This window comes from Macaca mulatta, chromosome 5 (assembly GCF_049350105.2).
Source record: "Macaca mulatta isolate MMU2019108-1 chromosome 5, T2T-MMU8v2.0, whole genome shotgun sequence".
In the NCBI taxonomy this organism is placed as follows: domain Eukaryota; kingdom Metazoa; phylum Chordata; class Mammalia; order Primates; family Cercopithecidae; genus Macaca; species Macaca mulatta.
The window spans coordinates 130,019,358-130,033,116 of NC_133410.1; the positions used below are offsets into that span (position 1 = coordinate 130,019,358).

At 36.1% G+C, this 13,759-nt stretch overlaps 1 protein-coding gene and 1 non-coding gene across 4 annotated transcripts in view; both read right to left on the minus strand.

Annotated features, from left to right (window-relative positions):
- The window catches only part of TNIP3 (TNFAIP3 interacting protein 3), an 84,895-nt gene that overhangs the window by 57,001 nt on the left and 14,135 nt on the right, over positions 1-13,759 (minus strand). The gene's annotated exons all lie outside the window — the stretch shown is intronic.
- Positions 4,716-4,822, minus strand: LOC114678507 (U6 spliceosomal RNA). The gene has a single exon (XR_003729949.1). It is a non-coding gene; the product is annotated as a U6 spliceosomal RNA (small nuclear RNA).

Genomic DNA, 13,759 nt, shown 5'->3' on the forward strand with positions numbered 1-13,759 from the left:
AGTTTGAGGTGAGGGTGACAGAAATCAATGAAATTCAGTAAATACCGGTTGGGTGTTGGCTTCTTCACAGCTTATTTTAAACTGACATGGACAGAAATCTCCTTCCTTCCTGCCCTTCACTCACAAGAATAAATCAACATAGAAATGAAATAGAAATGATATTAATATGAATTAGATTTTATCAATAGGATAGTAGGTTTCACCGATTTGACAATGAAACTTAAAAAACAAACAAACAAACAAACAAAAAAAACAGACTTTCCCCTGAGTTCTGTATTATTGTGAACTGTTTTTCCCAGACTAACATTGGGAAATAGCGATCTGCCCTGTAGTCTCTGTGAGCAGCCAGAGAGGACACAGGAAGAGATCAATGATTTTCAGCTATATTTGGAGCCCCCATATTTTTGTTACTTTTTCAAAGGTCTCCAGTACGGAAGTCTCCAATAAGTTATCTAAAGGGTCCAATATGTTGTTGAATGACATTGTTTAATGAGTTCATCTAAATTTTGTTTATTTAAATTGTACTAGTTGATGAGAGCATAAATACCATTAACTTGTAGAATCTTATCTGGTGGAGAAGATAATCTAAAAGGTTACGGTTTACTGCCTTGTTTGGCAGTTTTGTATCTAACCATCTTATTCTAACACTTCTCTACTAAATTGCCTATAAATACCCAGCTCCTCAAATGCTTCTGAAATGAGCTGTCTTCTGTTTCAGGATATCTTATTAATTAATGCATTGAATAAAACCTTGGACAAGGGTTCATTTTAGGTTTGCATGAGTGTCATATATTTAACTTTTTGTAAATTATACCATAACACCCCTGGATATCAGTACTTTAATACCATTGAATTTCGAGTCGACACTAATGATGCCTGGTTAGCATGCAACCCAAACCACGAGACTTGGTTTTTGTGGTTACGTGGTATGGTTGCCTCGTTAGTATTGGCAAGAAGTATAAATTCAAGAGGAAAATAATTACATTCAGTAGAAAAAACATATAACCACAATCTTAGAAATAACTTGAAAATCATTTAATTGACCTCCTGCATTAACATAACAAATAAATGAGGCTCAGTGGGGCTAAGTAATAGACAGCAAAGCCAGAATAAGAATTTAGGATGTTAGTGTTCTTTCTTCCTCCGCACACTCGCCCACCTCAAATGCCATATTTCTTCCCAGTCTATTGCCAAGGTCACATTTTCTGCTTTGATCTTATGTCATAAACCATTATTTTCAGGAAAGACCCTGGAGAACAAAGCTCATCTTCAAATACGAGAAAAGGAAGAATTGACAGGAGATTCTTCTATAATGGAAATGCTTACAGATGTTTAAACATCAGGAATCCATGTGACCCAGAATGAGAAGTGTTCTCTAAAAGATGCTAATCAAGCAGTAATTTTTAGGTTTTACTTTTTGTTATTATGATTAGTACTCTAAGTATGCTCCTGGTGATTTTGGGAAGAAACAAGTGACTCATAAATTACTCTGTGTATATGTGTTTTAGACGACTGAGTTCAGGTGTCTTAATTATTTTAGTAATTGGAAATATTAACAGTTGTGGCTTAAGAGTGTAGTAGAGAGAGAGGGTTTGCTCAGAGAATTTTGAAAGTAACACTGTCCTCGGACAAGAAGGAACATTTCTAAAGTTTTACCCAAGGCTATGTGTTTTAAAAATTTAAATAGATATCGAAGAATTGTATTCGCATGTCTGAAATAAAAGCCCAGAGAATGGGGTGGGGGATGTTTCTTATAAACCTGGGCACTATTATTGCCCTCAATCTGCATTCTTGGCTGGCTCCTTGTTTATTTCCTCCCTGCTTTTGTGATGTGCCAGGTCACTATACTTATGCCACAAACCTGATCCAAACCTCTTGTGGCTGTGCCTAGGAGCACCGTGCAGGCAGAGGAGCCAGTTTGGAGTAGAGATAGAGCGTGGCTTCAGGTGCTGGTGCTAGCCCCAGCGAGAGGTTAGGAGTGAACAGAGTTCTGTAGAAACCACATCCTCCTACAGGCATCCTGCAGTCATAGGTTTGGCCTTCTTCTTGGGACTGCTCTGCATGGGTGAAACAATCTCATTCACAAAACAGAGTGACAGACTAAAACTGAATATAGAGCTTTTGAAAACACAGTGTTTTAACAGAAGATATTCTGAAACATGCATATCTCGGCCTTTTTGCCTGGCGTGTTTACTCACATTCAGTATCCTTTGGATTATAAACTTCATGAAGGCAGAGACAGGTTTAGCCTGCTAATCATTGTATTTTTCAGAGCCTCACAGTGATTATTAAGTATTTGACAAGAGAGTAAATTGACAAGAATAATTAGATCTGAATTAGAAAAGGAAAAGCTCCCATTAAAAAGTACTGTGCAAGCTGGTCCCCTGTCTTCTTCAGATGCACTCTAACTTATCCATATTATGTCTTTCCTTCTCAGCCTCAGTAAATCCACTTCTGGGAAAAGGGGCTCACAAAGTCTTAACAGTTGAGTAGCGTAACAGGGGACACGCCTGTCTGTTACAAGCCATAGAATGTCAATGTCAGTGAGCAGGGATCTGGAGGTATACTGGAGTTCGGAAGTCCTTCCCAAGTTCCCTGGAATTAAAGCTATAGTCAGGCCAATACTCGAAAGAAATATGAATAAGGGTAGAACCTTAACCAAAGGTAAGTGTTGAGCTCAATACTCCCCGAACAAACTCTCAGAGAGTTTCTTCATAAAAGTTCAAAGAAAAATGATGTCACATTAGATTTCATGGTTAAGGTAAGCCTGGAAGACCAAGTTATGCTAAGATGTGATCTTCTCTCCAGAGAGCAAGGACCCTAGTAGAGAGAAAGGACAAAACTAAGAAGAGGGTCAAACACTGTTACTCTCACTACCCTTTATTCCAAAGCTGAAAATTACACGAAATTTACCCTCTGATAGGGACACAGGAAGAACACAGCTTAATAGCATTATGGGTCAACAGAGAAAAGCTTCCTTGTTTTTGTTGTTGTTGTTGCTGTTATTGTTATTATTTTAGTATGGCATGCTATTAGTAAGGTTATTTTTATTTATTTGAAACTCTATTTTCTTGAAGAAGTAGAGACTATAAGGAGTGCACAAAGATTTAGAGAATAGGAAACATAGCTCCTAATCAAGTTTATGAACAAGGCTGAGCCCCTATATTTAGGTGAAGAAAAAGTTGGTACTTGATCTAACATTTGTATCACCTGTTAGTGCTTTTGCACCACTATTCTACAGTAGAAATACACTCAGATGGATCTATTGATAAATCCCTGGTGAAGAACAAAGTTAAACTGGCTATACATGCACAGAAAAATTATGTATTTTATTGTTAATGTTCTTGGAAGTAGGCATTTCAACAAGAACATTTAAATGATGTATTTTACAGTTGTGTCTATGTTGCAAAATGAAGTAGAGTACATAAGTTATATCTTACACATTCACCTCATGTAACCACATCCCATGTCAACTACAGTTGTCCTTTAACTCATCAAAATGTTTCTCTCAAATCTCTACCTGAATTTTAGACAGGTACCATTCCAACTTGTGACATTCTCTAGGAATATGAGAAGACTAAATTTTGAGTCATGTCTAATAATTTTCCCTAGTATCTCACTGTTATTTATTAACTATGTATTTAAGTAAAGATTATTATCATATAACAAAACACTACTATCTTAAAATTATTCTCTTAAACCAATATTGTTAAGGCTGAGTTTCATTGGGATAAATATTTGAAAGGACTTTTTTCTTTAAGACACAGCCATTGCTAAAAATAATTTTATTCAAATTCTTCAGAAATTATGACAAAGGTGGTGAAAAAGACATAATTTTTATGACTATATCTGGCATATTAAGTCATTTAGATACCATATACTTAAGAGCTGTCTAAAAATTTTATAATAGAAATGCATTACCTATTTAATCATTAAATGACATTTATTTGAAACAACAGTTTAAATGTGCATTCTTTTCACATCTGTATTGGAATTTCCTTTCAAGACATGATTACAAGTTTTGATTCTACGTCACCAGAGTCTTTTGAGCGCCTGTGCATACACAAAGAAGACGCCGAGCCAAGTCAAGTCTGACCGCTGCAGCAGTTTGCCAATCTCAATCGACGCCTGAACTGTCTGTGGGTGTTAAAGAATATTAAGAAATAGCGGAATGAATTTCTGAAGACATTCTTCCTGCGTGAAATATTTGGAAGACGTCATAACAGCTTACAAAATGTCATAGGACAGTGTTAACGTACCTTCTCATCTCCGATGGCACGTTCCCAATCCTTTCATGTAGCTGATAAAGTCCAAGCCACTTTTTGTCAGATCCTTTGCATTAGTTTTGTTTGAGATGGTACAAAATATGCTGAAACAAATCATGATCACTTATCATGTGTAGGGTAATTCTACCTATTTGACGAGAACTGCTTCTGAAAAGCTTCTATGGAGCTTCAGTTCATCTGCCGTTGGAAAGATTGCACTGATTTAATGATGCCTCTAGAGGGCACTCTGCACTCAGTTCAGGTCGAAAGTAGTTTCTGAGGTTGCACGCACTTTTCCCCAAGGTTTTCATTTTGAATTTTGAATTCAGGAGACGCGGCATGAGTATAGAGAATGTGTGGTGTACATGTCAGTAATAATTATAGCTCATTTCCTTTGTCTCATTTATGTTAAAACTTTTGATAAAAATTATTTCTTTTATTTTCCTTTTAAAAAATATGTAATGCTTCACAAATTTGCATTGCATCCTTGCATATAGGTTGTGCTAATCGCCTCTGTATTCTTCCAATTTTAGTATATGTGCTGCTGAAGTGAGCACAATTATTTCTTCCTTAATAAAGTTGGTTTTTAAGTTGCAATTGTTGTTGGACATTTATATAATAGACTTATATCCAATAACTTTCCTCCTATATGCTCTGTAGAAGCTTTTCAGAAACAGTTCTCATTTTATAGACATAGAATGACCCTATACATAATAACAACCGATCATGATTTGATTCAGAATATTTCCTATCATCTCTAACAAAACTAATGCAAGGGCTCGGACCAAAAGTGACTTCTGCTTTATCAGCTATACAAAAGGATTGGGACATGCTATCAGAGATGAGAAGAGACAGTACGTTGTCATATGTAAGCTGATTTTTATAAAAAATTGCAAAAATTCATATTCATTCTCTTCTTTTGTGATCTTCATATGGATGTGAAATTGATGAGCCTGGAATTTCTTTTTGTGCCAGAAATTAGGAAGAATTCAAAGAATTGATCAAATATGGCATACTTTCAACATCAAAATATGTAATTATAAGAATATATTATAACTCATCAAATAAAGTAGGAATTATTAACCTATACTGATGCAAATGTTAAAATAAACATAAATGGGGATAAGAAAAGGCTTTTCTTTACATGAGAATGCCTACTGATAAGTGTAGAGAACGTTATCCCATTAGAAAATCATTATTTGACAACCATCATAGTAATAATCTCAGTAAGAAGTATCAATAGATGCTAAAACTGGTGGCTGAAAATTTGATAAGAAATGGGATCGTTACATAATTTCATACTCCCACCACCAAGTATGTAGTGAATACTAGGGGAAATATAAAAGAATAACGTTACATTGAGGAATCTTGGTAGGTACCACTTTAATCAAATGATCAAGGTTAAAATCACCTGTAATGAGAAAAAGCCAAACTATGATCATATGTTAAGATGCATTAAAAAAGTTCCACATCTGTGATATTCTTGCCGAAATTATAAAATCTGAATCTAATTACAAAGAAACATTAGCCAAAAGAATATTGAGAGACATTCTAGAGAAGATCAAGCCTATAATCTTCTAGAGTGTCAGGTCATGAACGTTAAGCCAAGACTGAGAAACTGACCTAGATTGTAAGAGACTAAAATTTATGAAAACTAAATGTAATGTAAGATCCTGGATTGAAGCCTTTTTTATGCAAAGGATAGTAATAGGATAATTGGCAAAACCTGAATGGGGTTTGAGGATTAGATGTAGTACTCTATCGATGTTCTTTTTCTGATTTTGATGGTTATCTTGTGGTATGTCCTTGTTGATAGGACATGCAGACTAAATCATCCAGTGGGGACCTTTTTAAATTTTTTTCTTTCTCACAGAACAGACTTTAAACTTCCAGTGGTAACTTATTTCCAAACGGCTGAGGAAAAAATATTTTTGTGCACTTTGTAAAAATTTTTGATAAGTTTAAAATTATTTTATAAGTGCAAAAAAGCAATTAAAATATTAAACCTACAAAATAAGATCTGATTTGATACTTAAAATTATCTTTTGCTCAATGTAGAAATTATTTTATAAAAATGAAATTAGCATTTCATTATGTAGCAGGAACTAAGATGCAGACCAATAAATCTTTCCTGGGGTTTACAAAATTAGTGCTAACCAAAGCAACTAAGATGATTTAGTTTTTGTTTTGTTTTTCTAAAAGGATGTGGAGGAAGAGCATTTGTGTGCATCATATTACTGTGATGGCATGTTCTAGCCCAAGGATTCTAGAAAATGAAATGAAATACTCCCACTATAATATTCAAAATTCAAATAGTAAAAAACATGAAACAAACAAAACCCCTAAACCTTCAGTGTCTTCATCTTTGCTCTCTTTAATGGCTGGCATTTCACCTCCCTGTGGACTTCTCATAATAAACAAATAGGCTCAGTTAGAATCCTCAGATTATAGAAGCCTGCCTTTGGAAATGTGAGTCAGTGCTAACATCCATGAACAACAGAAAAAAAAAAGTGCACACACACACACTTCTTCTCAGCAGGGTGCAGTGGCTCACACCTGCAATACTAGAACTCTGGGAGGCCAAGGTAGGTGGATCACTTGAGATCAGAAGTTTGAGACCAGCCTGGTCAAAATGGCAAAACTCTCTCTCTACTAAAATTACAAAAATTAGTCTGGCATGGTGGCGGGTGGCTGTAATCCCAGCTACTCAGGAGGCTGAGGCAGGAGAATTGCTTGAACCCCGGAAGCAGAGGTTGCAGTGAGCCAAGATCGTGCCACTTCACTGCAGCCTGGGCGAAAAGCAAATAAAAAAAAAAAAAAAGAGTTCTCAATTAAGTCAATAGATATTTTTTAAAAACCTCTTTGTGTAACCCCCATACACCTTAAAAATCAACTGTCTGTCTGTATGCTCATAATTTTAGATGAGATTATAGAAGGAAGAAATGTGCATATAAGGGAATTTTTTAAATTATTCTTTAAACAACAGTGGTATGAGCCTTGACATCAGACAGCATCACGTGGATTAAAATGGAATTATATCACAGCATTACCTTTGGCTAGAAAAGTTATAAAACCCAAGTATTACAGACCTTGTTTATTTATTTCTGAGTATAGAGAGTGGACCATTTTTTCACAGGTGAAATACCAAAAACATTGGGTTCTTTGTTTATTATACCATGTCAAACAATCGAATTCAGATGAGAATTAACAAGGGTCATGACAATGTGAGAGACCAGGAAATTAAAAGTTATTTGGAATAAAATTGTTTGTTGTTCTTCATAATCCTCTTTATACGATTGACATAAAAGCAAATCTAGTATTTGTAGTAATGCAGCTATACAAAGGCTCGAAGACAAATTCCTAAAACTGGGTAAGTTAGATTACTTGACAGCAACAGCAAGTCTCACTATAGCTGACATTTCAGAAACAAACTGACTAGGGCTGATAGCACTCAGCAGTAAGAACAGGGACCAGCAGGGAGTGAAGTGAACTGGTTTTGTGAGTGATGATAGGATGAATGGGAAACAGTGGCATTCTGCTAAAGAAACGACATTTACCCTCACGTTGTTGATGCTTGTAGAAATACATACAAACAAACAGACCTCCTGCCCAAACTAGTCACAGTGATGGCAGGATTCATGGAGCCAGGCCCTGCATTAAACACCATTCGCTTGATTTTTTTCGGACTGCAGAAGGCCCTCTTCAGGTGGAAACTGTCTCCCTATTCTTAGAGTTGAGGGAACTGAGACTCACAGAGACTAAGCAATTTGCTCAAGGTGAGCTCTTAATCACTGCATTTACTCAGGAACAAATGATCCATTTTCTGTACTCAGAAATAAATTGACAAATCCACAATACTTCCTTTTTATAGCTTTTGTGTCTAAAACTAATACTGTGATAAAAATCCATTTTAAACCTGTGTTTGTAAATTGCTAAAGGTAAAGAATTAAGACAGATCAACTAGTGATAATGGTAGAGGTAGCTCTTTTTAATAAGTTTTTTCCTCTAACAAAATACAGGGTTTTTTTTTAATTAAGAAAATAAATGGATGAATATAATATTTGGTTCTAAATAGCTAAAATTCTGGAATTGCTATAGGAAGTAATTGTGTGTGGTTGACTATGTAATAGAAATCATAACAATTAAATGTGAAATTCCAGCGAGATTTGGAAAACCAACGAATTTGTCACATTTTTTAATGGAATTATAAATTACCTGAGATATAAAGTATATACAGCTTTGAAGATGAAAAAATTAACAATTGCTTAGTAATATACATTAATACCAAAGATAACTATAAATATTTAGCAAAGGCTCAACAAATGCTGAACAAATAAATAAATAGGAAAAACAAGTACTTTAATCTTTTGTATAAAGATTTTTATAATAATTGTTATAATACAATTTCAGTGTAGAAAATTTAAAACAAAATTATGATAGATTTGCTCCTATTTTCTTTCCGTTTATATATGAATTTTTAAAATTGAGATTAGAGATACATAGAGTTTTATATTTTATTTTTTCTGATTAGTATTTCATCAGTCATTAAAAACCATAAGAAATAAAATTCTCCTTCTTTTACTCAAAGAACCATGGGTAGAATAAGAATTCAGTTTAAAGCATTCAAGAACAAGCACGAATAGACTTGACTCAAAGTCTTAATGAACTTAAAAAAATACAATGTGTTAAATACACCAAAAATGGGAAAAAATCAAATAGAAAGCAGTGGGCTATTTATCAATGCAATATAAAAGTTGTACTCATAAATAACAAGTAGATGGCTGCTAAGATTTAAGAAACTTGTTGTTTAGCTTTACTGTTAAAGACTTTGGATGTTCTTACATGAATGCTCTCTTTAAGAACACCTAAGTCCTGCCGGGCACAGCGGCTCATGCCTATAATCCCAGCGTTTTGGGAAGCCGAGGCGAGTGGATCATGTGACGTCAGGAGTTCGAGACCAGCCTGGCCAACATGGTGAAACACCTTCTCTGCCAAAAATACAAAAATTAGCTGGGCGTGGTGGCGGGCGCCTGTAATCCCAGCTACTTGGGAGGCTGAGGCAGGGGAATCGCTTGAGCCTGGTGGCGGAGTCAGGAGCAGAGATTTCAGTGAGCTGAGATCGGGTCACTGCACTCCAGCCTGGGTGACAGAGTGAGACTCTGTCTCAAAAAAAAAAAAAAAAAAAAAAAAACCACAAAAAAAACCTAAGCTAAATTCAAGCTAAAATACACACATGAAGTATTTAAATTTTTTAAATAAAAATGAAGAATCAAAGAGAGTAATGAGAAAGAGATCGTCTTTAACATGTAAATCTATTCCAAACCTACCTGGAAAACTAAACATAAACAAAAAACTGGGAATTACCCAAGAATTCTGAAGAAATTTGGGGGCAAATTTAGAAATCCTCCTCAAAATACATTAGCCACCATGAAAGAGAAATGAAGATTGTTGGTATTATTCTTATTAATAAGGAGAACCATATAAGAAAGACGAAGTCCTTATCAGTGAGTAGTGGAAAGTCATGGTGTAAGTTCACTACTATTCAAGTGTTTTGCGCTATGGAAAGAAAAGTTTCTGTAATGACAAATCTTGCTTGACTGAATAAATACACATGTGAAAGATTCACTAATATTACAGGCGAAGGCAATTTTAAACATTGAGTAACTATGAAAATGTTCGTCATGTTTTTAAAAATACATCCTAGAAAAGAACTAGAGGATGCGAATAATAGACATGTTTCTGGGTGCGTATAAATATTTGTTCTTTCTTAAGGACCTTGACTAGGAGAAGTTTCATTCTTGTTTTGTTTTGTTTTTTAGAAATTACTTGTAAGAGAAAGTAAGCAATGACATTTTTAGGACTTTTCAAACCAAAATGCTAAAGCAAAAGGAATAAGCTACAGAGAAAATGCACAAATTTATAGGAATAGGCTGAAAAGTAGAGCATGACCTTCATTGTAAAGAATTGCATTTAGAGAAGAAAATAACCCAAAACATATGTATTTGATATATATATAGACTAAACTTTCTGTTGCAAAGAGGTTTACAAGGCATTTAGATTGTTTGCTTATGAAATCGTTCTCACAGAACCTACAGTGCAAAATTTCTCAATGACTAGATTTTATCATTCATTTGGCAAATAACACTTGAGCACCTATTATGGGCCAGATGCATTTCTTGGTGGTTAGCATATTATGTCAATGAACAAAACAGAAAACAAATCCTTGTTTTCATGGAGCTTATATTTCAAGGTTTCTGTTAAAAACACCAAAAATTGTAGCATTATTTTGCCTCTGAACAAACTTATAGTGAATTTACCCTCAAGTTCCTTAATAAACATGACTTGAAAGATCTAGTGAAGATGATCAAGAAGATGGGTTGCCTCAAGGTAAAATTTTTAAAAGTTGGTTTATGTGTCTGGAAAATATAAGTTCAAAGAGAGTGTTAACAAAAATTATGGAATACGTTATGAGAACAAGCTGTTCTTTCAAAGTAATGATGGCCTGAGCTGTCATAAAATATACATATAGCTCTGAGGTATTTAAAATTTTTAAATAAAAATGAAGAATTAGACAGGGTAATGAGAAAGAGACTGCCTTTAACATGTAAACCTTTAAAAGAGATCTTTGAAAAGGGTATAGATCCTCTTCGATGGCCAGAGATACAAAGTTGTAAACAATTAAGAGGAAGTTTAGTGAAATCCTAAAACCAAACAAACAAACAAAAGGACTAGAGAAAACTCAGATGTGATATGGCAGGTCCAGTTGAAAGCATTGAGCAAGGAGAGAGAGCGGATAGATAATTCGAAACAAAAAATAAAGCAAAACAAAAAGCAAAACCAGAGCATTTAGGGAAACAGGGACACACTCACAGAAATGGTGGCAATACAACTTCAGGGAACCAGGAAGGGATGGATGCCAGAGCCGGGAAACTGTTAGTAAAATACCGGTAATATCTACAGCACACTAAGCTTCAAGATATACCTATACAGCTAGTTGTTACTTAGACAGCAGTTTTCACTTAAAAGAAGTTGGACATGAGGTCTTTAAGAAAATAATCTTACTACATTTCTAGCCCAGAAATACCTCTTTCTGGCAGAGGTAGATGGGCAGGAAAAACAAGGACTTCAAAGGCCCTAGTTATGAGAAGGGGTCAATGAATGGGAGGAGGAAGTGACGCCTGGGAACCTTTGATTAAAGATTTCAACCCATGACAAGCTGAGAGATCTGAGATTAAGCTTATCACCGAATTGATCTTTATCTCCAAATTCCTCTATTCTTCACTAGAATTAAGAATAGTGTGCTCAGCAAGCCTCAACAGCCTGAGAAGAATGGCCTGGAGAAGAGAAAGCTGATCATGTAAACACAAATTCACAATGCCCAGAAGAAAGACATTCTTTTGATACCCTCAGATAAGAAAGGAAACCAAGGAAGCCTAATCTTTTCAAGTGACATCAGAGTAGGTAACTTGTCAGGTTAGGTACCTGAGGACGGTTGTGTAGGTTGTTGTGTGAGAGCACCTGGCTTAGGAGTGAAGGCTGGGACACAGCCCATTCTCTACTTGCCCAGGCAAGAGACCTCGTGCGGGGCTGCATATGCCCAGAAAAAAGAGTGCTTTTTCTTAGTTACACAAAGGCACTACACAAGCTAGCATTGCCTTGGGAACTGTGTCCCCTCAAAAACCATGGTCAGAGGCAGAGCCCTTACCTGTCAATACTGTGAGGGCATTTGGCATTTCTTTTTTTTATATGTTGCAACACTGTGACCACTTTCACTGGGTTCCTTTACTGACCCCAAATGAGCACAGACATGCTAAAGGAGCTTCCTCTTGCCTTGGTTCTCACCCAAATAGGTAACAGCAGCCACACCTGAGAATGCTGAACAATGGGTTCACCGAGACAACTGCAGAAGAGTTTCCACAGAGATGCTACAAAATTATAAATTCCCTTTTGCATAATCCACTAAGAAGAGGAATATTTACAGTCCAAGATTTCTCAAAAACTTTATAGTAGGGCCCTCCGTAGACTTTATTTAGACACAATGTCTCAAAACTGTACCTAGTTAGAACTTGTCAGGCTGAGGGGGTTTTCCACACTTCTCAGCAACGTTTTTCAACTTTACGCAGAGCTTTGACAGTTGGCAGCTGTGGGGTCCCTGGCAGTCTCTGGATTCACAGAGACCCCGGAGCACACATGCCCTGACCAGTGGGCTCCCATGGTGCTTTTAGTAACCACCAACAAACTACTGTCTTTTCCTATGATAGAACCATCTAGTTCAAAGAGAACTGTGGCAAACATTTACTGCCAAAGCTATTGGTTTAATGATCCCGGAGTTACTGCCAGTAATCAGGCACCTTGGCTATCTTTTTTTCAACAGATTCTTTGTTGTTGTTTATTTTTGTTTTAATTTCCTCAGAGAGCTTTTTGTTCCTTTTTATCCAGCAGATATCTGGAACCCCAGCTCAGCTGGCCATTTCAAGTCCTCTTTTCAGGCTCTGTTAAGAGAACAAACAAAACTGTACTGGAAAATCACTTATCATGGGCAGAAATAAACCCAGAGGGAAGTGTCACAAAGTGAAACTGGCTTTTTGGATCTGCTTGGTGAGAGTGAAAGTAAAGGTCACTTTTTGGTAAGATACTCTGAATATTAGCAAAAGTGGAACTGTGTGCTGGGGAGGAGAGTAGGAGTTGAAGGTCAAGGGGGAACTTTGGTGGCTGCAATAACCATGATTAATTTATGAATGGACTCTAAACTATGTAAATGGATGCTTCTGATGAGTCTGGATGAGTAGGGGGCAGGAAAGAAAGTTTTGAGGTGTGAGGAAAGTCCAGAAAACGTGCTAATCAAATGTTCCACGAAAGGGGGCAACTGGGTGGCCATACGGATGTTTTATTTAGTGCTTGGAAGGACCACAGAAGGACTTACTGCAGAAACCACGAGGGCATTCCATGCAAGATGGCGTGTAGTCAATGGCTGGCTTCTTACAGAGCAGTAGGCTCCAGGGTGGAACATCTGGTTACTAGGCATTGTTTTGTATCTCATGTGTTTAAAATTAGTTTTTAAGCATTATGTTGTATGTCTCAAAATCAAACAAAACTCCCAAAATAGAAGACAATAGGTTTTCTAAGAAGAAGACATAAATATGGTTCTACAGCATGAGCATCATGATTATTGCCTTAGGCAAATTTGGAGCTAGAATGTTTGTAAGAGTTTTCTAGCTAAGCCTAGCTAGCTTCACGCAATACATGTCTGCATGTTATTCTTCCAGGCTTGTGTCATGGTAGAAAGAGCCCTGGACCTGGAATCAGAAGAGTTGTATTCTAGATTAACCAACTAGCTATGATTTGGGCAATTATTTAGCTCATTCATTTGTATATTAATTAATACACACATTCATTTATTCAACAGTTATATACCAAGAATCTGCTATGTATTAGTACATGAGGATCTCATTTTCCTTATATGTAAATTAAAGAAACTGCCTAGATAAACTCCA